Here is a 23,283-nt window from a genome sequence, read left to right on the forward strand (position 1 = left end):
CTCAGGAATATTAAAATATGACAGAATGAAGCATTTTAGTTCTAAATTCTTTAATGATATTACATTTCCTGGAAGTGAGGTTGTGGACTCTCATTTGTTTCACTTATTGGTTGATCTACACTTTTTCCTTAAGAGGGGAGAGCAAAAAGGCTTTTCTTTGGTCTTCTGAGCATTATAGAACAGTAACCAGTTCAGTGCCAGGTTCTTCACCTCATCCACAGGCCACTAGTCCTATAGGAAAGTGGTTTTCTCAACAGCGCACACACACAGTTCTAGTGATACAAATCAATTCATGGGTGCTAGCTTTCCAGAGCAGAATTTCATATATCACCAGTTTGGGAATCAATTCAGCAGATCCCAACTCCTGTCCCAGGCAAGCAGATTTTTACCCTTGCCCAGTGACTTTGGTATCATTAGATTAACTTAACGATTAAGTACTGCAAAGTTTCCTTGGAATGACAGTCTGACTTGAGAAAAGCAGCACAGAATTTCTTCACGTTGGAATTTTTTTCTATGCTTCACTGTAGCAACAAATGTAGCAACATACTGTATGGATGCCACAGAGTCTTAGTCCAGCATTTTATAGTATAGGTGAGAGCAGCCAGAGCTGTGCTTCTCAACTGCCTAAACACAATTTAAATAGGTAGACTGCAAGGAACAATTTTGCAGATTAGAAATCCTTCCTATTCCTACTCTGCTAGAGGGCAGTGGCAGAGACAACTGTGGCCTTCACCCACCTGTACCAGCACAATCCACAGTGTTTTTAGTTGTGAGGCGCAATCCCAGGGGAACATAAAACTTTATACAAATACACTCATCACAACAAGATTTTACAAATAGGACAGTTGGTGGCCTGCAGAGTGTTACTGCACCTGGCATTGTATACTGATTTTAAAAAAAGGCTCTTGAAATCTTGTGTATATGAACCCTAACACGCCCTTTGACTACACTCAGTGAAATAGCAGGGGTAATTGAACATCTGCTAGAGTTTGACCCCCGAGTTAATTCTAATTGGGTTCTCTCTCTTTCTCTCTACACCTGAATTGATAGTGGGTATTTGGTCTAAACACTGTTTTAAACATTTCTGATGGGCCTGGCACGTCCCTTTATGAGGCACCAGATGTGCAGGTCCTGAAATAGCTACTACCAGCTTCTACTCACAGGAAAGCGTGTAGGCACCTACAATTTTTTAAAAAATATAAACTCTGCGTATGTGTGTGTTTTTAAAAATTGAAATAGCTGAAGAGTCAGTTAACTGAAAAAATATCTATTATAAAATGTGATTTCAAATTTCCCCAGGCTTGATGCTCCAGCTGGATAGTCTTAGATGCCCGGTTACATCAAATTACATTATATATATATATATAGACCTGCCTAATACCAAAGTATACTCCAAAAGGTTATTGTATTTTTGTGACCCCTGAGCATTTATGCAGGTGAATAATAGGGCAGCAGTGGTTTAACACAATATTCATGCCACCAGCAAGAGGTTGGTTCCCTCATTCCTTCCCTTGCCTCACTCATCCTGGCCACCTTATCTGATTCTTCCCTGGATAATTCAGCACAGTTCTAATTATAGGAGGGATAACAACTGGCAGGAAGGAAATGCTTTATTTTTATATCTGCTGCCACTGGTTTGCTATTCACATTGCTCTGGTGTGTGTGTGTGTGGAGGGGGGAACTGTTTACAAATGTATCATTATACTGCAGATCTTAAATTGCACAACTATTAGCTGTAACTATTGACTACTGTCAGAGCTTTGCTGCTGCCCATGAAAAGGTCAGAACTTTTCATTTGTGTTCTTTTTATGTGATGAATACCAAATAATAAAAGCACACAATTGATTGGGCTGTTGAGATTTCTTTCCCAAACCTGCAGCAGACCTGTCTCCAGTTCTGAGTCTTCTTTTCATGATTACATGAACAAGTTAACTTCTTTATCTAGTCTTTCTGCTCTTTTTTAATCCCCAGAAGGGGTTTAATTTATGGCAATAGCACCCAGAATTAATGCTGCTTATTTTCGAATTAGGAATGATAGACACCTGCATCGTTATCAACTCCACTATGCTTCCAGCCCGAGGACCTCAACACAGACCAGGAGATTTTTGCTTTGGGGACAAGAAGTAATGATTGGTCCTCGTTGATATGCCAAGCTGACCACCAGTCTGAGCTCAGCTTGGAATTGAAGTCTAACATCAGAAATTCTTCATTATCCACTAATGAACATGAGCAACATTTTCAAGTGTCAGGTACCCAACTTTGGGCATCTAAATTAAGATGGCCTGATTTTCAGAGGTGTTAAGCAACTGCAAACTCCCACTTGAAATCAGTGCTCAGCACCTCTGAAAAATCAGGTCACTTAAATCTGTTCTTGGGCAACTAAGTTAAGTACATAACTTTAAGCAACCAAGTTTGAAAATGTTGGTCCTAACTCACTTAGGTCCAAATTCTGCTGTAAGGGGTATGAGTACAATCCCAGTGAAGTGAAACTGATGACAGATTTTTGACCTCTGAGGACAAATTCTCTATTTACAATTCATACCATCACCTTGAAAATAATGGAACTGCACAGGGTGTAAACCAGTACCGAATATGGCTCTGGACTAAAGAGAATTGTAAGGACACTCACTACAGAGATGCAAAACAGGAAGCAGAAAGCAGCAATTCTCAACCCATCACCTTCTATTCTTCACTCACCAATAAAGAATTATTACTGTGGTGGACTGATATCAAAACATCCACTACCTTGTGCATATATATTTGGTGCCTGAAAAATCTGCAGTCTGTTTGGGCTTTCGGTACCCTACCTTTACATGCCTCCATGTTGAAAGTATGCCGATCATGCACCCCAAGCACTGTACTGCTCTTTCTATCATGAGATCAAGCTATATGAAAGAACTCCACCCAAACATTGGGCAGATGAGTTCTAGTCCTCTACCAAGGCTGTGAACTGAAGGAAGCACATGTCCTTCTAACTTGGAGTAAGACTCCAAGTTCCCTTATATGCTTCCAAGGCTGATCATTTCTTTACTTCCCCTTTTTATGCCCTTTCCATGGACTCTTCTAGAATAAGAAGAGACTCAAAACTTAACCCTTTAATTGAAGCAAGGCAGGTGTTCCAGTGTTTCTGCAGATATACGTGCACTGCCCACAGTGAATTCAGTGGAAATTTTGAATACAACAATAACCAGGGTTCAGTAATCAAGTTATCAGCGTACTTCCTGGAGCCCACGCTGGGTTCCTCAAAGACAGTAGTGAGAGAAGGGGAACAAGTCAGGGGGTTGGTGGATTGCTGCAGGAAGGAATATGGATGTCCCCAAAACACGAAGGGACATAGCACTCTGCCTGCTAACACATTCATTAAAACAATGAATAGTTTGTCAGTGTCTCTCTAATGAGCACCATTTATAAGAATGGTAACAAATAAGTTTAACTAATTCCACTGTGGCATTTTCCAGCTTCCTTCAAAGGCTTGGAATGCTCCCACCAAGCTGAAACCCTTTCTTTAGCAAAGACACAGCCCTTGAACTGAGACTGCACCTCCTACATTCAGAGAGCCTCTTGACTTCTCTTTCAGGTTCACCTTTCAACATATAACAGCAGCTATACCAATCCCTGTTGACAACCTGCATGCAGCCTACAGCCTCTCCTGGAACCCTCTGTTCCTGCTTCAGCCTCCTGCCTGCTTGGCACTTCTCCTGCTGCTCACCTCTCTCCTTCCCTCACTTCTATTCTCTGGCTTCTCCTGCTCACCACCAACCTCCCACTGGAGCCCAGGAACTCTCCTGAACACATTTGCCACACCAAATTCTTGTTTCACACAACCAGCCTCTAATCCCTTACATACCTTTTTTTTAATCTCAGGAGCAAAGAAGTTAAAGATGCCATTGGTCTAGTTTGAAATGCACTCAGGAGCTAATTAAGTATTTCAAATAAATCTCTTAGGTGGGAAAGTACAGTAAAAGGCTAGCCCTGAACTCAAGTCTCCCACTTTACATATAAATTTAACTGCTTAGACAGGAAGCTTGTTGTAAAGTACACAACAAAAATCAAGTCACTCTGTGATAAGGAGGATGATAGAGTGATGACTAGGGATAAGTATATCTAAAACCAAGAACTGACCCATTTTTCATGCCTGCTCCCAAACTGATGTGACCTTTTTGCAAAGTATGATGCACTTGGGATTTAAAAACAGAAACAAAAACACCTTTATGTGTAACCCTTCTGCCTGTTGGTGTTGGCAGCAACGTGGAGCCATTTCAGGAATCTAGAGATTCCACTTAAACTTCACAAAACACCACCAGCTCAAGCTCTCAACCAGAAACCAGGGAAAAACAAAATACTTTCCCTAGGCTACCTTAAAAGGCAACATGTCCCCTCTGGCAAACACAGAGTCTATGATTAAAACAAAGAGAACTTCATTAAGGAGTACACAGCATTAATATACAAAAACAGTAGAGTGATCACATGTTTATTTGAATAAGCAGAACACTTACCCACAGTATCTTTGACAGTTTTAAACGGCATACAAGACTCTTGTGCAGAATCCTGGCCATCAGGGATTTACTCCTCATCACAAGGAAGGAACTCCTTTCCCCTCCTTCTCTGCCTGGGTTGGGTCCAAGCTCCACCACCCAGAGGTGCAAGACTGAGGTGTGGTTAGGACAACTCCCCAGTAAGGTCATAGTCAAGATAGTTCCTTTGCCCTTTTGTCACATGATAAGGATAACAACATTTCATTACTTAAATTACTCAAAACTTAAATGAATTTTAAACAGAACAACCAGATGTTCACACTGGGATAGTGGGTAACAAACATGCAAATAAGGTCTGCTCATTCTGTCTCCTCCTCCAGATCACCAATAGATTGTAGCAGAGAGGTCCCTCCCTAATACTACACACCACAGGGCTTAACCATGACACTGTACTTCCTTGTCTTACCGAGGAGAGGAAGCAGCACCCTCTGACACCGAGTATTATTCTCACTATATTGCCAATCTAGGTGTAAAGAAACAGTGGAAATCTCACAAGAAACACTGTTTTTATGAGATTTATAGTCTGATGTTCAGATAAGCATCCTAACTTGTAGATACTTATCCAAAGCCAACCTTAAAACCTTTTGCATTTTATAGTTATTTCTATTTTAAACGTGAGATTATGCATTTATATGGATAACAAGAATATCTACAGATACAAGAGTTAATGCTTAAAGATAATTTTGGAAGTCATGTGAAAAGCTCATGCTTCAAGTCTTAAGTCAATCTTTATTTGAGACAGGGATAAAACTTCCATGGAGGACCAATTATCCCATATTGGTCCTCTGAGGGTTTTTTGCACCTGCATTTGAAGCATCTGGTACTGGCCACTGTTGGAGATAAGATATTGGACTAGCTAGATCACAAATCTGATCCCAGTATGGCAATTCGTGTGTGTGCACTGTATACATACATTGGTTGCACTTAACATTTTTTTTCATTTTGAAATATCTCACGAGTTCAATATCTATTCCCTTATTTAATATGGGGGATACCAATAGAACCAACAACTACTGAAAATGGAAGTACAACCATCCTGTATGTACTTGTTACAAAAGCACTAGACTTTGTAATGTGGGGGGTAGTACCAGATACAAACCAAGATTTTTCCTGGATTAAACTGATGTTGAAGAACTATATTGGAACAGAGGTTTAATCATCACAGGTAGGGTTTGGATGTGAACGGCATAAAAAAATGTCTCCATTGTAGAATCAAATAATACTCTGCGCTTCCACTTCAGTAGACATTTCATTCAGTAGCATAGTCCATGTGTAAGAATCTGAAGAAACTGATTTTCTGAACTTTGAGATGACCACAAATATTGTCTGTCCTGCTTCTTAACAGCTCTTGCAAACCTTTATATTTGACTTAAGAATAATTATCTGTTCTCATTTCTTCAGTCCATTTCATCCATTGTTTCCTATCACTTTCTTCAATGTTAAGCATGTTGAGCCAGATAAATTCAAACACTGATGTTTGGTAACCACTGAACACTAATCACCCATTTGCAGTATTGATCAATAGCTTTCACATTTGCTACAGTTAGACTGAGAAGCAACCACCTAGTGAATTCAGCACTGAAGACTGAAAAATAAGATGCTTTATACCAACCTATATCAGATGTACACATTCCAGAGGTTTCAAGATTCTAGAAAAATGCAGACAGAAAATGAGAATGAGAATCTAGGGGTTTTAGACCCACCCTTCAAAATTCACAATTCTATTCACTCTCCTCTCCAACAGTGAATTACAGTTGATTGCACCTGACAGCCACAACCATCTCTCTACACATTCCCATTCCCGTCTATAATTATAAAACTATAATTTCCTGTTTCCTAACAGAAACAACAAGAATCTTGCTATTCACTTATCTTTCCTTCTTAGTGAAATTGTTAAAGTGTTCAGACACAGACAGAAATCTGATCGTAATGTTTTAAGTATCCAGAAAACCTCTGAATATATGATGGGTTCATGTAGATACTTCAGAATGACATAGAAATTTTAAAAAACAACAACACTGGACTGAGTTTTTATAAAGACAAAAAAATCCATATTTCCCCACAACACTAGTAGGGGACTTCAGGGAGCAGAGAGGTGAACTGCAGAGAATGAGTAAATGCAAGGCACATTTCTTCAGCCTTTGCTTCTCCCATATAAACACATCACTCTGTGTACACTAAAAAGCCTACCACTGGAAAACACTCCACTGCACATGCATTTCTCCCTCTGGGGAGAGGATGAGAGAACAAACCATATGTGACAGATGTTAGTCATGTCACTTAACACTCTGCTGGAAGGTGCTCAAATAATAGTACAAGAGCCTATGTAGGATAGACTAGCAGAAGCGTAAGTACATGGGTGGTAGTGCACAGGAGTAGGGGGCACAATGCAAGGAAGAAGAGGCTTCATTTTAGTGTTTTCTTTCTTTTTTGTTTGTTTTTTAAGCAGGGAAATTCCTATATTCACAAAAAACTCCGTTGCCCTAGAGTTAAGGTTATTCAAATGTATCATCTATCAACTCAATTAATAAAATAATCAAGAAAGTCACCAGTAAAGGTATCATTAACCTCCAGATCAACACAGACTCCTCACCTTCAATATAAACTCCCCTTCCCTTCCAATATACTGCCACTCATAAAACACGTCTAATTCCTGGAAAGAAAAAAAAATCACATTCACGAGGCAAACTTTTTACCTCAGTAAGGTATTTTCATCTGGCTAGGTTCAGAGTTCAGGCTGTGCCTTTGCCTGTGATTACTAGGAACGGAACGTGTATGGGTGGTGATATGCTGGAAGTGTAAAAGAAGCTTTTTTGAAAGTCAGGAGCCCGAGAGTTTGGGTAGCAAGGCACACCAGCTGTGGTTGGTCTGGATGCGAATCTTAATGGTCTTACCTGATGGTTTCCATGAGTTGTAATGCAATTGTGCTGATAAGATTTCTCAGGTGAAATACCTAATTCTAAAGTCAGGAGTTTGGGGGTAGGGATTTATTAGGCCCTGTATTGTTTCTTTACCTTCTTTAAAGATCCGCAACACAGTGTACATTATGTCTTGAAGAGACACTTTTGTAGCTCTGTGGAAAATATGCAATTGATCCTGCTCTCTTTCACAACACAGTTGGTTTTCCTTAAAAACTGAATGACACAAAGGGTTAAAGACATTCTCTGTCACACACACACAGAGAGAGAGAGAGAGAGAGAGAAAGCATATGCACCACATGATCTGCGAGCAAATATCTTTCCCCCCACTGAATTCTCTAGTAAATAGTCATATAAAATCTTCTGTAAATAAGCACTCTCTCTCTCTCTCTGTTTGAAAATAAATGTTCTCACTGAGGTTTTTCCTTGTAATAATATTAATTCATGTGTAGGGCATTCCTATCAATATAGGAATGAGTATATATTTTAATGTACAGTATGCATCTTGGGTGGTTATGCACATGTGCATGTCTGTGTGTATATAGATATTAAAACACATGTGCAGCAGGACACGAGAAATAAATGAAAATTGAAATGAAGGAACAGATTTTTTTCTTAAGGAATTCTGCATTTTGTTTTTGCCAGTAAATTTCATGAAAAGGATGTCTCAATCGAGTGTAACTCATTAATGCTAGAACCTAATATGTTAAGTATTATTAGAATACTTAGTCCATTATACAAAAATGAAAGCTAATCTAAATATGGAGTCTCAAACAAAAATCTATGACTTTTTTTTTAATTTGGTAGTTTTCTTGCTGACTTCATTTTGCTGCTCTGTTTTCCTTTCATTTTGCAGAGGCTCAAAAAAGTGAGACCATTACAAAAGATAGGACATAATAGAGTGATTTCACAGTACCACCTAGAGTCTGAGGAGGTTATGACAGCCCTAAAAAGGAAATGTAAGTAATTTTGTAGACTCTTGCTAGGGTCCATATACAGTAGGCTAAAAAAAATGTTGTAATTATTCCAATGATATCTTAGTAGTGATATTCTGAGTTATTTTGGTGGATATAACACTAGCAATTAGCACTTGCCATCCCCCTGTCCCCACCCCCTCCCACGGATGCGTGTGTGATTAAGAAGGTGACAAGATACAATTCTTATGATGTTTCTCCATCACATTACCAATGCCTCACAAGGAATGGAGGTACCCAATGGCCTATGTCGTTAATCCTCTTGGCATGTTAGGTAGTTTGATTCTTCAATTCACACATCCTGGTCAAAGTATATTTTAATATCACTATAGTTGAGCTCTATGGCATATAGTTCAGATCTTGATACCACTTCCAACCTGCCCATCCTTTGCCCAACATGTGGCAGCATTTCGTTTCTGAGTTTTGACTCAGTCCTCCCGGCCCCAAATGTCTAATTCATTCAGGGGCGTGATAACATCATGGGGGGCAAAAAACTACTCAGCTAGTCAAGCAGGCCAAGTTCTTCTTTAGTCCATGAAGCACTGAGCACCTGGAACTCCTTCCCTCTATTTATGCACCAGATACTCATCCCTTCCTTGCAAATCCCTCCTCCAAACCCTTTCTCTATGAAGCCTGCTTCACTAGAAACACTCTGAAGTACCCATTGTACAGACATGTATAAAACTCTTAGACAGAACCTTCCTTGGGGGTCTCCTATTGCCTTGTACCACTCTTCTGTTTAGATAATAAACTCTTTAGTGCAGGGCCTGGCTTTCCCTTCCTTGTCTTGTCTGGGGGTGAGCTCAGTGGTTAGTACTCAGATAATAGCAACACTAATAGGCCATTTAGAATTCAAAATACATTTTAGTGTGAAGGGGAAGAAAAGAAAATCATTGTCCACACTTCTCTCTTTTTCTTCACTCCCTCTTCCTTTAAGATTCCTCCCTTTCTCTCAGGCATGTCAGCTCTTCCTCTTCTGTGTGTTACATTTTATGAATCTCTCTTTTCCACACAGAGTTGCCTAAAGCTATTGGTGGTCCATAAGGCAGCAGAATTAATGCAGTTGATACGTGATAAAAAAGGAGAAATGTTGGCAATATATGATTACAGATTAAATGATGCAATTTCAGGGTCAGCACTACAGAAGGCACTCATGAAGAGGCTGACAAGTGAAGATGAATGGCAAATGAATAAGGGCAGTTATAGTATTTAATGTACATTTGCCTTCTCTGAGATCCATAGACTCTGCTACCATCTGCTGGCTTATGAAAAAGAGCCAGAGAATCTATTTTAGAGGCTCCACATACATAATCTTTCAGCTGTCTCTCATTATGAGAACAGTCCTCATTTCAGGTCACAGCATATCTTCAGCCTCCATAGACCTGTCAATTAGCCTCTCTTTTGTATTCTGATACATTTCCGACAGCAGGCGTGAGGAAGAACGGCAAAGAGGCAATGGAAAATTTATTCTAAACCCAAATAATGTTTCCAACAGTCAATGCACAGCTTGTGCATATTTTAAAATATTGAATCGATATAATTAACTACAATATATTCTAAAGGGCAGGAGGTGAGGATAGATTGAAAGGCATTCAATTTTGTTTTTTGAATGAATGCACCTCCTCAGACAGTGTAAGTTGGCAAGGCTCCACTGAAGTCAATGGAACTTGCGGATTCACAACAGCTGAGAATCTGGTCCAGTGAGTGAGTGGGATAGATTTCATCCTTAAACGTAAATGTAATAAAATGTAGTCTCCAATTTATCTCAAGAAAGAGGAAATGCATATGTATGTGCACAGACACTTTTTGATTTTTTAAATAGTCCACCTATCTTCCCCCCCCCCCCGACGTATGTCTAATACAAAAAAATTACAAATCTCACAAAATAAACCAGTATTAAAGTGCAGACTCTTCCTCAGCCATTCCACCTGTCAAGACTAACAGCTACCAATGCCATCTAGCTTGTTTACATCTTTCTTAACCCACTTCCTTCTCAAAACCCTGTCAGAAAAGTAGGCCTTCTATATGGAGTACATAGGTCCAATCTAACTGTATTGGTTTTAATGCCAGAAGGTATGATTATGACCATCTTCTGTGACCTCCTGCACATCACAGCATTTTGCCAAGTGATTTCTGCATCCAGCCCATAACTTCTGGCTGAGCTAGATCATATCATATAGAAACACATCCAGTCATGATTCAAAGACTTCAAGTGATAGAGAATTCACTGCAGCCCTTGATAAGTTGTTCCAATGATTAGTCATCCTTATTATGAAAAATCTGCTCCTTACTTCCAGTGTGAATCTGCCCTATGTTGGGAATGGAGAGAAATCACATCTTACCACAGTGAGCTCTGGGGAGGGTTGTGACTCAAGGAGGCACAAACTCTTCCAGAGCTGCTTGGTGCTCAGGCAGAGTGCACATGCTGTACTATCCCATAGAAAGGTGCAGATTTCTCCCCTGGGCAAGAGACCAGCTCTGTAGGCCAGCTGAGGTTGGCCTTGTCTCCTGCCTTCCCCATATGGAGCAATTTGTACCTCTTGGGACATGATGCATTTGGGCAAAAGTCAGCATTTAGCTCATATACCATACATGTATGTATCCTGAGCACCAGCAGTTCTAATTCAAGTTTAAAAACTCTTTGCCCTGTATGCTCAGGGGAAAAAAGTCACCCACACGTAATAGAAGGCAAAGGAGGCACACTTGCTTTGTGGATGCAGCACACTCTGGGCCACCTACTGGAGATGCTCAACTTCTTCAGGAGAGTCTTTTCATGAACCAGGTTGAAACACACAGAGCACCTGGATCAGGGGATATTACAGGGAGCTGCTGACAATGAGATTTTGGCATAAGGTCAGAGGGATTTTACCCCTTAAGAAACATCAGCAGGTCTTGCTTGCCTTGGCTATGTGACATTATTGACTTGAACTGGGACCATATAGATCATTGTTGCAACCAAGGTCCTGTAGTGGCACCAAATCTTATATAAAGGGGGTCAAATGAGGTGTCTAAGACAAGGTTATGGTTTGCTGGTTATGATTATGATATCTGTATAAGTGTATGATTTTTATAGTTGAAGGTATGAATATTGGCTCTATACGGTCTGTATTTCAAACTTATGCTATGCTTCTGGGTGACACCCCAGACAAGTTGGTGTCAGCTCTGCCTAGCCTGCTTGATGGCCCATTAAGGACCATCAGCCATACAACTGACCCATTGAGAGAAGGCAGACATGCCTTGGGACTCAGCAAAGTATGCAGGAACATGCCTATGGACAGAACTCTGAGTTTTTTCCAGGCCATGTGATGGACAGCTTGTCTTTGGAACAAAAAAAGAAAGACCACATGGCAAGAAAATATAAAAAGCTGTTGCAGCTCCTCCATCTGGTCTTCAATCCTGCTTCATACCTCTGGAGGAACTTGGCTACACTGAAGCTTTGAACCAAGGACTGAAAGACCCATCCCAGCTGTGGATGTTCTCCAGAGACTTGATTTGAACCTGCAGTTTATTCTACCACTGCTGCAAGCCTGATCCAAGAACTTTGCCATTACTGTATGTAATTGATTCCATTTAACCAATTCTAGCTCTCATCTGTATCTTTTTCCTTTTATGAATAAACCTTTAGATTTTAGATTCTAAAGGACTGGCAACAGCGTGATTTGTGGGTAAGATCTGATTTGTATATTGACCTGGGTCTGGGGCTTGGTCCTTTGGGACTGAGAGAACCTTTTTTCTTTTACTGGGGTATTGGTTTTCATAACCATTTGTCCCCATAACGAGTGGCACTGGTGGTGATACTGGGAAACTGGAGCGTCTAAGGGAATTGCTTGTGTGACTTGTGGTTAGCCAGCGGGGTAAAACCAAAGTCTTCTCTGTTTGGCTGGTTTGGTTTGCCTTGGTGTGCATAGAAACCCCAGCCTTGGGCTGTAACTGTCCCGCTTTAAGCAATTTGTCCTGAATTGGCACTCTCAGTTGGGTCCCGCCAGAACCAGCCTCGTTACAGGCTAGTCCAGGACAAATAAGATTAAGTGATCCCCTATGCATGCAGCTTTGCTTAGGACCCTACAAATCAGTGCGAGGAGAGAAAATGCATAAGCCAGGTGAAGTACCATGGAATTAGCAGATACTTCATAGGCCAGTATTCCTTGGTCTCCATAAATAGGAGAGCTGCCAAAAATAGAGAGCACGGGCACTGAAATTTGTTGCCAACAGGTCTACACCAGGGATTCCCTGATTCTTGCAGAATCTGCTGGAAAACCTTCACCTTTAGGGACTACTCTCCTGGGAGAATCTTAGATCTGCTACTCAGCCAAACAGCAGATTGAAATTGAAGGAAACCCAAAGAATAGGACCTTACTATGAGAATCATTACCTACACCCAAGAGAATAAGAGGGGCATTCTGGTTTCTTGAGCCACTCTATCAGCTCAGATGTGCACTTACAACCATGCCAAATGTTGGGGGCTAGTCTTCTGACTGTTAAGGTGGCTAACTCTGCCATTCAAGAGTCTTTATGTAATATAACTTTCTTCCCCTTGCAGGCCAAATTCCCCGAACTGAGTGGGCATCTATGCAAGTCTCCCATACCAACAAGCTCACATGAGGGATACACATTTTCTGCCTTGATTCATAGATTCCAATGCTAGAAGGGACCATTGTGATCATCTAGTCTGACCTCCTGTATAAGACAGGCCTTATACCTTCCCCAAAATAATTCCTAGATCATGTCTTTTAAACATCCAATCTTGATTTTAAAATTGCCAGTGATGGAGAATCCACCAAGACCCTTGGTAAATTTTTCCAATGGTTAATTACCCTCACTGTTAAAAATGTACGCCTTACTTCCAGTCTGAATTTGTCTGGCTTTCCAGCCACTGGATTGTGTTATACCTTTCTCTACTAGATGGAAGAGCCCATGTTCAAATATTTGTTTCTCATATAGGTACTAATTGACTGTAACTAAATTACTCCCTAATCTTCTTTTTGTTAAGCTAAATAGATTGAGCTTTTTGTGTCCATTGCTATAAGGCATGTTTCAAATCTTTTAATCATACTGGTCCAGTTTATCAACATCCTTCTTGAATGAACACCAGAACCGGACACAGTATTCCAGCAGTGATTACAGCAGTGCCAAATACAGACTTAATATAAACTTTCTACTTCTACTCAAGATTTTCCTGTTTATGCACGAGCCCTTTTGCCACAGTGTTGCACAGGGAGCTCACGTTCAGCTAATTACCTACCAGGACTCCCAGGTCTTTTTTCAGAATCACTGCTTCCCAGGATACAGTCCACTACCCTATAATAGACCTATATTCTTTGTTCCTAGATGTATACATTTACATTTAGCCATATTGAAATACATATTGTTTGCTTGCACTCATTCACTCAGTCCTCTCCATTATTTACCTCTCCGCCAATTTTTGTGTCATCTGCAAATTTCATCAGTTGTGATCTTATGTTTTCTTCCAAGTCATTGATAACAATTAAATAGTGTAGGGCCAAGAACTGAGCCCTGTGGGATTCCACTAGAAACACACCTGCTCCATGAGGTAACATTGCAAGGTCTAGGTGTATCTTCCTGGTACTTTCAATACTCTTTCTGGATCTGGGCCTGTCATTCCTTCTCTACTTTATTACAACCACGTTCTTACAATATTCCAGAATTTCAGATACCCTTCCATTCTTATAGATAACCCGGCACAGAACACAAACATGAAATATTTAAGCCCACACCTGCCAATGCTCTTTGATTTAAATCTTTGACACTCTTTAAATAGGATGTTGTTCCATGCTAACATTTGCTTTTGGGAAGAAAGAGGGATAACAAGTACACAGAGCTCCCATGAGGATAAACTAACATGAAAGACTGTCTACTGGTCGTCATGAACAAGGATGGAAGAATCTGGGAAGATCAGATTTGACCAAAACATTCAACTAAAGCAGCATCATGTAATGAATTATGGATAAAATGAACAAGCTGAGCTTCCTCATCAGCTCAAGATGCAGAAGGGACAAGCCAGAGCTACATTCCCATCACACAGCTAACTTCACCTACTAGATTAATTCAGTCATTGGCAAGGTTTCCTGTTTATGCAAGGGAGCTTGGGAAAAGTATGTACAGTATGTGCTGAATATATTTTTGGATAAAGAGGCAAATGCACAAAAATATCCTTGTCATGATGGTTCCTCACAGGGTTGGTTGTTTGTAGAGTGCCTGAATAATTAAAGGCTCCAACTCTGTACCGGAAAAAAGAAAATTGAAAATAAAGGTAGTATTGGGGGGGATGAAAGAGAAAGGAAGGTGTTTTGGTGCCACCCACCCATGGAAGAGCTTAGCAGAAAAAACAAACAAAATACAGTGTGCTAAATTAATCTCTGGTTCAAGTCCATTACAATGGATAAGTTTGGCCCTGGTTGTTCGGTTATGGGGTGGGACAGGACACTAGACGAACGCAACTGTCTCTGCAGCTGTCCACAGTTGTATACTTTAATGGCAACAAAGAGGAGTATTACAGGAATTTAGGCAATAACAGAGATTGCTGGCAACAGAGTACAGTCAGGTTATTCTGTGCACTCAGCACTGCAGTGAGGGTGGGGATGGCTGCTCTTTGCAGACATAAGCCCAATGTTCAGCTGTTTTCTGTTACAATGGCTGCTGGTTTTGGATTTATTTCAAAATACTCAAGGCCCAGAGGATCTATATCAGTTTTGGCCAAAGATGGGTTGCATTTTATTTTTTTCCATTCATAATTCAGAAGCTTAGAGGTGTCTGGAGTCTAGTTTCCCCACCCATGGATTTCAGAGTTACTCTGCAAGCTTGATTTTGCTTCCCTCCATTATCGCAGGTGGGCATTTTGCCAAAGAATAAATAAAAAGGATTTTAAAATAGCATTTGAGGTGGTGATATTTTTGTTCTGTTTTCAAATATAGAGGAAATGTAAGGGCCAGATCTTGCAGGCCTTGCTCCTCAGAGATCATGAATAAAGGTTGCAGAGCCAGGCCCTAAAAAAAACACTTCTAAAAATTAAATGTAATATTTTGTTTAGATGGACTGCATGTTGTTGCCTAGGCAGACCACCACAAAGTTAGAAAGTTGTTCCAACTGTTCTTTGTGTACACATCTTTCCAGAAAGGATCAAACAGACAGAGAAATATTCACATCCCCATGAAGATGACAACCTCACTCATTACTCTCCTGCATCTCCTCACCTGACAAGAAGATCCATCCACTAAAGTTGCTTATTTGCAAACATAGAGAAAGAGAAAATGAGATTGAAAAAAGGCAAAAAGAAAAAGAAAAAGTTTGTGGCAATAGCCTTTTGTTCAATAAAATCACCACCATGGGTGAAATCTTGACTCCATTGAAGTCAAGAGGAATTTTGCCACTGACTTCAGTGAGACCAGGATTTTGCCCCAAGTCTTCAAAGAACAAAAACAAACACATCTTACCTCTCTGGCACGAGAAGAAAAAGAAGAAAGAGGGAGGTGGATCATGGGGGGGCTGTTTTAGTTAAAAGGTCAGTCATCTTTACAAAAGATAATGAAACAAATGTCATTAGATGTAAGAGATATAAAAGGTCAAATATATACCCTGAACATGGAGCTAAAATGTTACTAAAGGACTAAGGGAAGCAGAGGATCACATCTCTTCCCTGGAGGATAACATAATTAAAGAATAAAAATAATTTTGGATGAAGAATCTCTAGGAAGGAAAATAAATCCACATGGCAAAGACTTGAAGTAGCAAACCAAAGTTAGAGAAATTAGGTCCTTGTATTTGGTGTAACAGGGGCAGAAGGAGAGATCAGGAACTACAGTGATTAAATGTACTGGAAAACTTTTGAATGAGATTTTTAAAACTTGAATCCTCCTGGGAATCAGAGAGCCATAGGTGGCTAGGTGGCCAAACAAAAATAAAACCTCCCCCAAGCTATTTTAGAAGGTTTCTGAAATGTACAGCCTGAGATACCATTTCAAATCAATTTTTCAAAATGAAAGGAAATACAGAGCCATTTTTCTGAGAGTCAGGATAGAAGATTAGTTCAATCACCAGTTATTGTCCTAGATGCAAGAATTGCTGGGTCAAATTCCATGAGTCAATGGGTGAAATCCTGGCTCCATTAATGTCAGTGGAAGATTAGCCATTGAGGTCAGGGAGGCCAGGATTTCACCCAAAGAATTTATGAAAGGGGGGTCAGACTATACAAGTGTTTTCAGGATTGAGCCCTTATACATATTAACATTCACTGGGAGGGTTTTCCCCTATTCTTGTATACCTAATTTCATCACCATAACAGTCCACTCTATAGATTTCTGGACTTACACTTTGACAATTTCTCTTCACCATAATGAATCTTATTACTCATCCTATCTATTTTCAGCATATTTCTCCCCACCCCTTTGAGAGAGATGCCTCTGAACAATAATTTATTACTGTAGTATCTTATTCACTATTTCTCAGAGAAGCACACACAGAGTTGAAATAATAGTGTATTTTTTAATTTCTTGTCTGGCTATGTGTCTTATGAAGAAGGGTATCTAATTTGTACAAACTGTCTTAATAAAAATCGAATATTATTTTATCCAAGTAATGGGTGCACTTTCTGTCAATTTAATTCTATGAAGAGAACTTATGACTCTCCTCTACCGCTTTGAAACTTATCAATGTCCTCCTAACTGCACAAATACAAGTGACTTTTTCCATATTCAGCCATCAAAATGTATGCTTGTTTCCAGAGGCTCATTATTCAGCTGTATTACTGTAAATTATATGACTGAAGAAGAACTGATATGCAATTATATGGACTGTTTACATCTGTATGTTTCAAAGAGCTATAGAAAGGAAGGTAAGCATTATTAGCCCCATTTTGCATATGAGACAACAAAGCACAAAGGTCTAAAGTAATGTACCTGAGTGTTGCTTGATTTAGCAAATACAACAGATGTAGTTTCTGTTACCCACTCTGCCACAAGCTACCTGGGTGACCTTTGCCAAGTCACTTAGTCCCAGATATTTAAAGCTAATTAAGCATTGCTGTGTTCAGTGTTGCAATGCCTAAGTCTCAATTTCAAAAGGAATTTAGGGATTTTGGGTCCTAAGTGCCCAAATCAGACTCCGGCTCCTAAATCAGTGGAGTTGCAAAGCGAAGCGCAGCAATGCCTAAATACCTTTAAAGATATGGGTGTTCACCTCTGTGTTCCTCTGTTTCTCCATCTGTAAAATGTGGGGCAGGAGTGATGAGGTGGAGCCCACAGGGCTGGCTGTAGTTGTTTTGGCACCATCCTTCCCCCTCTTTCACCTCCCTTCCCCGTTTCCCCCCACAAGAGCTTAGCAGAAAAAACAATAAAACCAAAACAGCCGAGCAATGTGCCACCCTCCAGAACCCTAGACGCTGATTTGGTGCTCCCAGAAGTTGGCACCCAGGGCAACCACCCTGAGCACCTGCCCTTAAGGCTAAAGAGCAGAGAATTAAGGCCAATCAGTAGAAAAGGTGGGACTAGAACTCAAAAATTCCTCTCCCCCAGGCATGTCTGGGTTTTTTGGAGGGGGGAGGATTGTGGCGAAAGGGGGATGAATGCAGCAGCAGCAAGTTTTCCTTGGCCAAATCTCGAGTTCCATGAAAAATATTTGTAAAGTTGTCTGAACTATTTTTGAGCAATTTTGTGGTGTTAGAATTTCACCACAAAACTAATGTAGTCTCACACACGCACCCCACGCAAGTTAATATAATAGCTTAAAATTCAGCATCAGATTGCTTAACACTTTCGATTACAAATGTAGCAGGGGCTTACCCGATCTGGCTTTGGGCCTAAATCAGTTTCCTCAGTTTGGTACCTCAATTTCCTCTCAGATAGCCAACTCACTGGTTTCCCTCTGTTCACCCCCCAGCTTAAAGTGCTTTTAGGTCACTGAGGAGACTTAGCCCTTCAGCTAAGTCACAAAAGGCCTCCCCTTTTCTGGACTTCACTGAAGTGCAAGAGGAAACACAAATCAATCTTCCACCTCAGATTCTTGCCAATACAGCTCTTCCTCTCCAGGTCCACCATTTCCCACACCCTTCTCTGGGGCTCAGCTTCCAGTTCTTCTGGGCTCCAGTCAGTCCCTTTTCCCGCTTTGTTGACATGGGTGGCTATACTACTCACATGGAGGCAATGCAAGAGGAACCTGTGCCCCCCTTCTACTACAGGTCCCAGGCCCTGGGACCCTAAACACTGGGCTATCTCCCCAGAACCCAAACTCCTCTGTCTTTCCTGTCCAAGGCCTCTTCCTATATACTGCGCTTAGGCCACCTCACTGGCCCTTTTCTGGCTAGTATCTCATGCTTTAGTGCAGTGATTGCTCAATCCTAGGTCTGCTCTCCATGTTTACCCTGAAGGACCACAAGCTACCTTTATAGCTCCCAATGGGTCTAGTCCTTAGTCACATGCTCCCTCTGTCATGTGGCTTTTAGACTCATTCCGTCCTTCTGGGGAGGCAGGCAGGCTAAACCTGGCACAAGTGAGGCTGAGTCCCACCCTGTTACCAGCCAGTTCACCTTGTGACAACAACCCTCTGTGTTCAGTTTTTTGTTTTTTTTTTTTACTTTGACAAATTAATCTGTCAGGCTGGAGTTTTCCAGGCTTGGTCTCTGCCTGAAGCTGGATTATTTTGGAAAGCTTCAGCAAAAACAGTGGAGTTATTTCATAGAATGGGGTTGGTTAAAATAGGCAGTTTCTGTTATTGTCAACAAATTTTATGACCATTTCTTTGAGCAGCTCTAGTGCCTCATTAGTGTGGAGTAGGGACTTGAAATATAGCAGGGGGGATAGTTCTGAGGATGAAAAAGTGCCTTTCACTCTTCCCAAGCAAGTCCATCCAGATTAGACCAAGATATAAACTATAGAAAATTGCCATGTGCACATGCACAATATAACTTGTTCAACTGCACCATATATGCTCTAAGACAGTGGAGGGCAACCTGGGGCCCACCAGGGTAATCCGCTGGTGGCCCGCGAGACAGTTTGTTTACATTGACCCTCTGCAGGCACCGCGGCCTGCACTCCCAGTGGCCCAGATTGGGAACTGAGAGCTTTGCTCATAAGTTTTGACCAGGCATCCAAGGACCTTCCTGCCCCAGATGTCATGGAGACCGCTGCAATGGAACAGTTCCAGCTGGAGTACTTGGCAGCCCAGGAAGAATGGAAGCATGAGAGACTGATGGCAGAACTGCAGATCAGGGAGACTGAGGCAACCAAAGCCAATGCAGAGCCTGAGGAAGAGAGCCAGAAAACAGATCGAGGAGAGAGCCCACCAAAGATGCATGGAACAAATAGCAAAAGTCAAAGCCAACGCTGAAGCTGAGGAGAGGACACACCAGAAAAAGATGGATGCTCACACATTGCAGCTCAGAGTTCTGGAGCAGCAAAAGGAGCTTCTCTGGCTAATGAGTGCACCCCCCCAGAACACCAGGGAATGGGAGAAAGTCTGTTCAATTTATAAAGAGACTGGACAGAAGAGTACTGGTCCACCTTTAAGAGACTGAGATGCACAAGATCCCACAGGATAAGATGATGCTTATCCTCCTAACCAGATTAACTGGGAAAACCACACAAGTTTTTAATGTTATGGAGGAGGAGGATGCTAAGTTGGATAAAAAAGTTAAGCAAAAAGGAACTGAAAACATTTAAGATGACCCTGAGACCTATCGATTGAAGTCAAAATGTTTGACAATATCACTCACATTGAATATGTGCATCAGATGTATAATTGTATGAGAACATGGATAATGGGGGCAGGGGCTGAAGGTGATTATAAAAAACTGATCTGATGGCCCTGGAAAAATTGTTATGAATAGTTACACATAAGGCAAAGGCAGCCATCTGTTCCCCAGAGTTCAAACTGATGGAACAAGTATCCGTGCCTGTCTCCTCTTCATGGGTGAGCTGGGGGGGGGCAATTGGGAGTCTTTGTTCTTTCAACGGCTCATTTGGTTTCAAAGGACCTTCTTGTATGCAGGGCCAGCATTTTGCATTGTAAACCTCTCCAATTCATCCGATGAAGTGAGCTGTAGCTTATGAAAGCTTATGCTTAAATAAATTTGTTAGTCTCTAAGGTGCCACAAGTCCTCCTTTTCTTTTTGCGGATACAGACTAACACGGCTGCTACTCTGAAACCTCTCCAATTGTGTAACTCATCAAACAGGAAGGAAGCATTAATTAATGTAAACACTCTATATCATGGGTTACAGATGTTATAAGTGAGCTCACTACATGCAGCATCCTATAATCATTTCACCAACTCTAAACTCTAAATAATTTCTTATCAACGTAAAATCTATTTTAACAATGCTAACCCACAGATAAAGCCAGTCTGGTTCTGGTTTCCAGCTACGCATTTGTCAGTATTCAGTGAGGCCTAAGGGCCTTGGCATGAGCTGGCACCTGGTCTGCCAGCATCACATCTATAATAAAGTGAATCACAAAATTTCAACTTCACCTACTTCTTGGGCTTAGTATATCACCACTACATCAAACAGAGGGTTTTAATTTAGTCCCATTATGCTATTTTAGACAAATAAAAACCTATCACATTCCAAACTATCACCAGGCCTTAGGGCCTTTAAAAACTTTGCTCAGATCAAGAGTTTGGTGGCTTTTGAAGAAGCTTTAATCCACCTAGCAAAAGACTACTCTAATTCTGCTCAGCATTCTCACAAGCAGAGATTTTCTCATAATGCCACATTCATTGCTTCAAGGAACAATTTCATGCCAAATAGGGATCACAGCTCTTAGTGCTCATACACCTGTAGATTTAATAATAAATTTGGATAGCAGTCAAGTGAGATCAAATAGGTAGAGAATGAACTCTTCTGTACTCAGAGAAAAAATATGCTTACACGCTAGAAAAAAAGCACTAACGTCCATTTCAGGATCAAGCTCAGGCTCAGTTCAAACATAATGAGGCCTCTGTGAAACAAAAGAGTTCTTCCATCAGAGGTGTTATAATCAAAGAACACCGTTAGATGAAAAATCCGCAATCACTGAAACTGCAAATTTAGAAAGAAGAAAAATAAGACTATGAAAATCAACCAGCTAATGAGAGACTACAAACCTTTGTAAGGTGAAATATGATATTAATAAAAATCTGTGATAATAAAGTAGAGTATGGCTTATTTAGGCCAAAGTGAAGCTATTACGAATCTGGCAATACGGCTGTCAGACTATCAGCCGGGCATTTAAAGAAAATTAGAAAGTTCAATTGGAATGTGAAATGTAGAAATAATTAGCAAAATGCTTATTTCTGATCTTGCAACCACAAACAGAACCTTTGCAGCCTTGTATGTGAACTTGTATAAATCCTGATTCTCTTCAGAACACAAGCAATTTAAGTTATTCTTTCCTAAAATCACATTACCAAAAGAATTAGAAGTGGCTACAAATAGCCTGGAGCAAAATATTACACTAGATGAGGAAAAAAGGAGGGCTAAAAAAATGGTACTTTTCCAGGCAGAAATGAACTGCTTGAGCGATTATATATTATACCAAGCAAAATATAAGCCTGCACTCATGGAGCCAGATCCTCAGCTAGCACAGATCAGTGTAACTCCATTGACTGTAACAGAATTAAAACAGATTTCCACCACTTGAGGATGAGAGTCATAAACAATGAAGGGAAATGCCTCTCACCGTGAACTGAGCAATAGTTTCAATAACGTCCATAACTTTAAAGCCTGGCAAGGACCCAACAAAATGTGGTAGCTATCATCAGAAATCCTTGCTAAATGCTAGCTATAAACTAGCAAGGGGTGGGACTAGATGACCTCCTGAGGTCCCTTCCAACCCTGATATTCTATGATTCTAAATAAGATCCTAAAAACACAAGATTAAATAAAAGTAGGATTAATATTTTAAATCCAGTTTAGGTTACTTGCATGCCAAGGAGATACCGGCGGAGAAGAAGGAGGTTCCACAAATTGTTTTTGACAAGAATGAATTGTGCTACCTACAATATGCTTAGGGTGAAATTCTCCCCTGTGCAGAGGTCCAGCACAAATCCCATGCACCACTTAACTAGGACATAAGTGGTGCACAGACATGAAGCCCATGCCTTTTTTTTTTTTTAAATACAAAGGGATCAGTTTTGCCCTCAAAGAATTCAGATTTGGTCCAATTTTTTAGAAGCGTATCACAAGCATTTGCTCTCAATTTCAGTTTAATTCCTGGTCCAGACATGTATATTTTTTTTCAGAGGCTACGAAATAAAACCGTATCTAGATGCAGAATAAAAGTCTAGGCATGATCAGCTGAAAAGCATGCAGCATGTGTTGGGTACAGTTAGTAACATTTCAGGATTTTTAGGAGAAATTCACCCTTATGCGAAGAACCAGCCCAAGGTCTCTAACTACTTAAATCCTATTTAAGCCCTAATTTGACATCCCATCTTGTCATGATTTGCAGGAAGACAATAGAAGCTAAACTAAATATATAAAGCCTAGTCCAAAGACAACTAAAGTCAATGGGTTATGGATCAGGCCCATCGGAATACTAGATACTAGTCATAAGGAGAGTCTGTTTCAATCAGTGAAGCCGTACTAAACGAAATCAAAATTACAGGCCAGAAAACTAATTTTCTTTTTCACCTGTGATGGATTCACTTCTCTAGGCAGAAGTCATGGGAGGTAGCAGGCAGTCACCAACCACATAGGCAGTATAATAAGATAGTGAACAGATGCAGAAATAGTCAGTACAAATAAAGATAAGAGAGAGGCAGCTATAGCAGAAACAAAAGTGATCACTGAGAAAACTTCTCGAAGTTGAATTAGCTTGAGACAGAAAGAGATGCTGTAAAGTCTAGCTGAACTCAAAAATTACTTCT

Source organism: Natator depressus, chromosome 3 (genome assembly GCF_965152275.1).
Source record: "Natator depressus isolate rNatDep1 chromosome 3, rNatDep2.hap1, whole genome shotgun sequence".
NCBI lineage: Eukaryota > Metazoa > Chordata > Testudines > Cheloniidae > Natator > Natator depressus.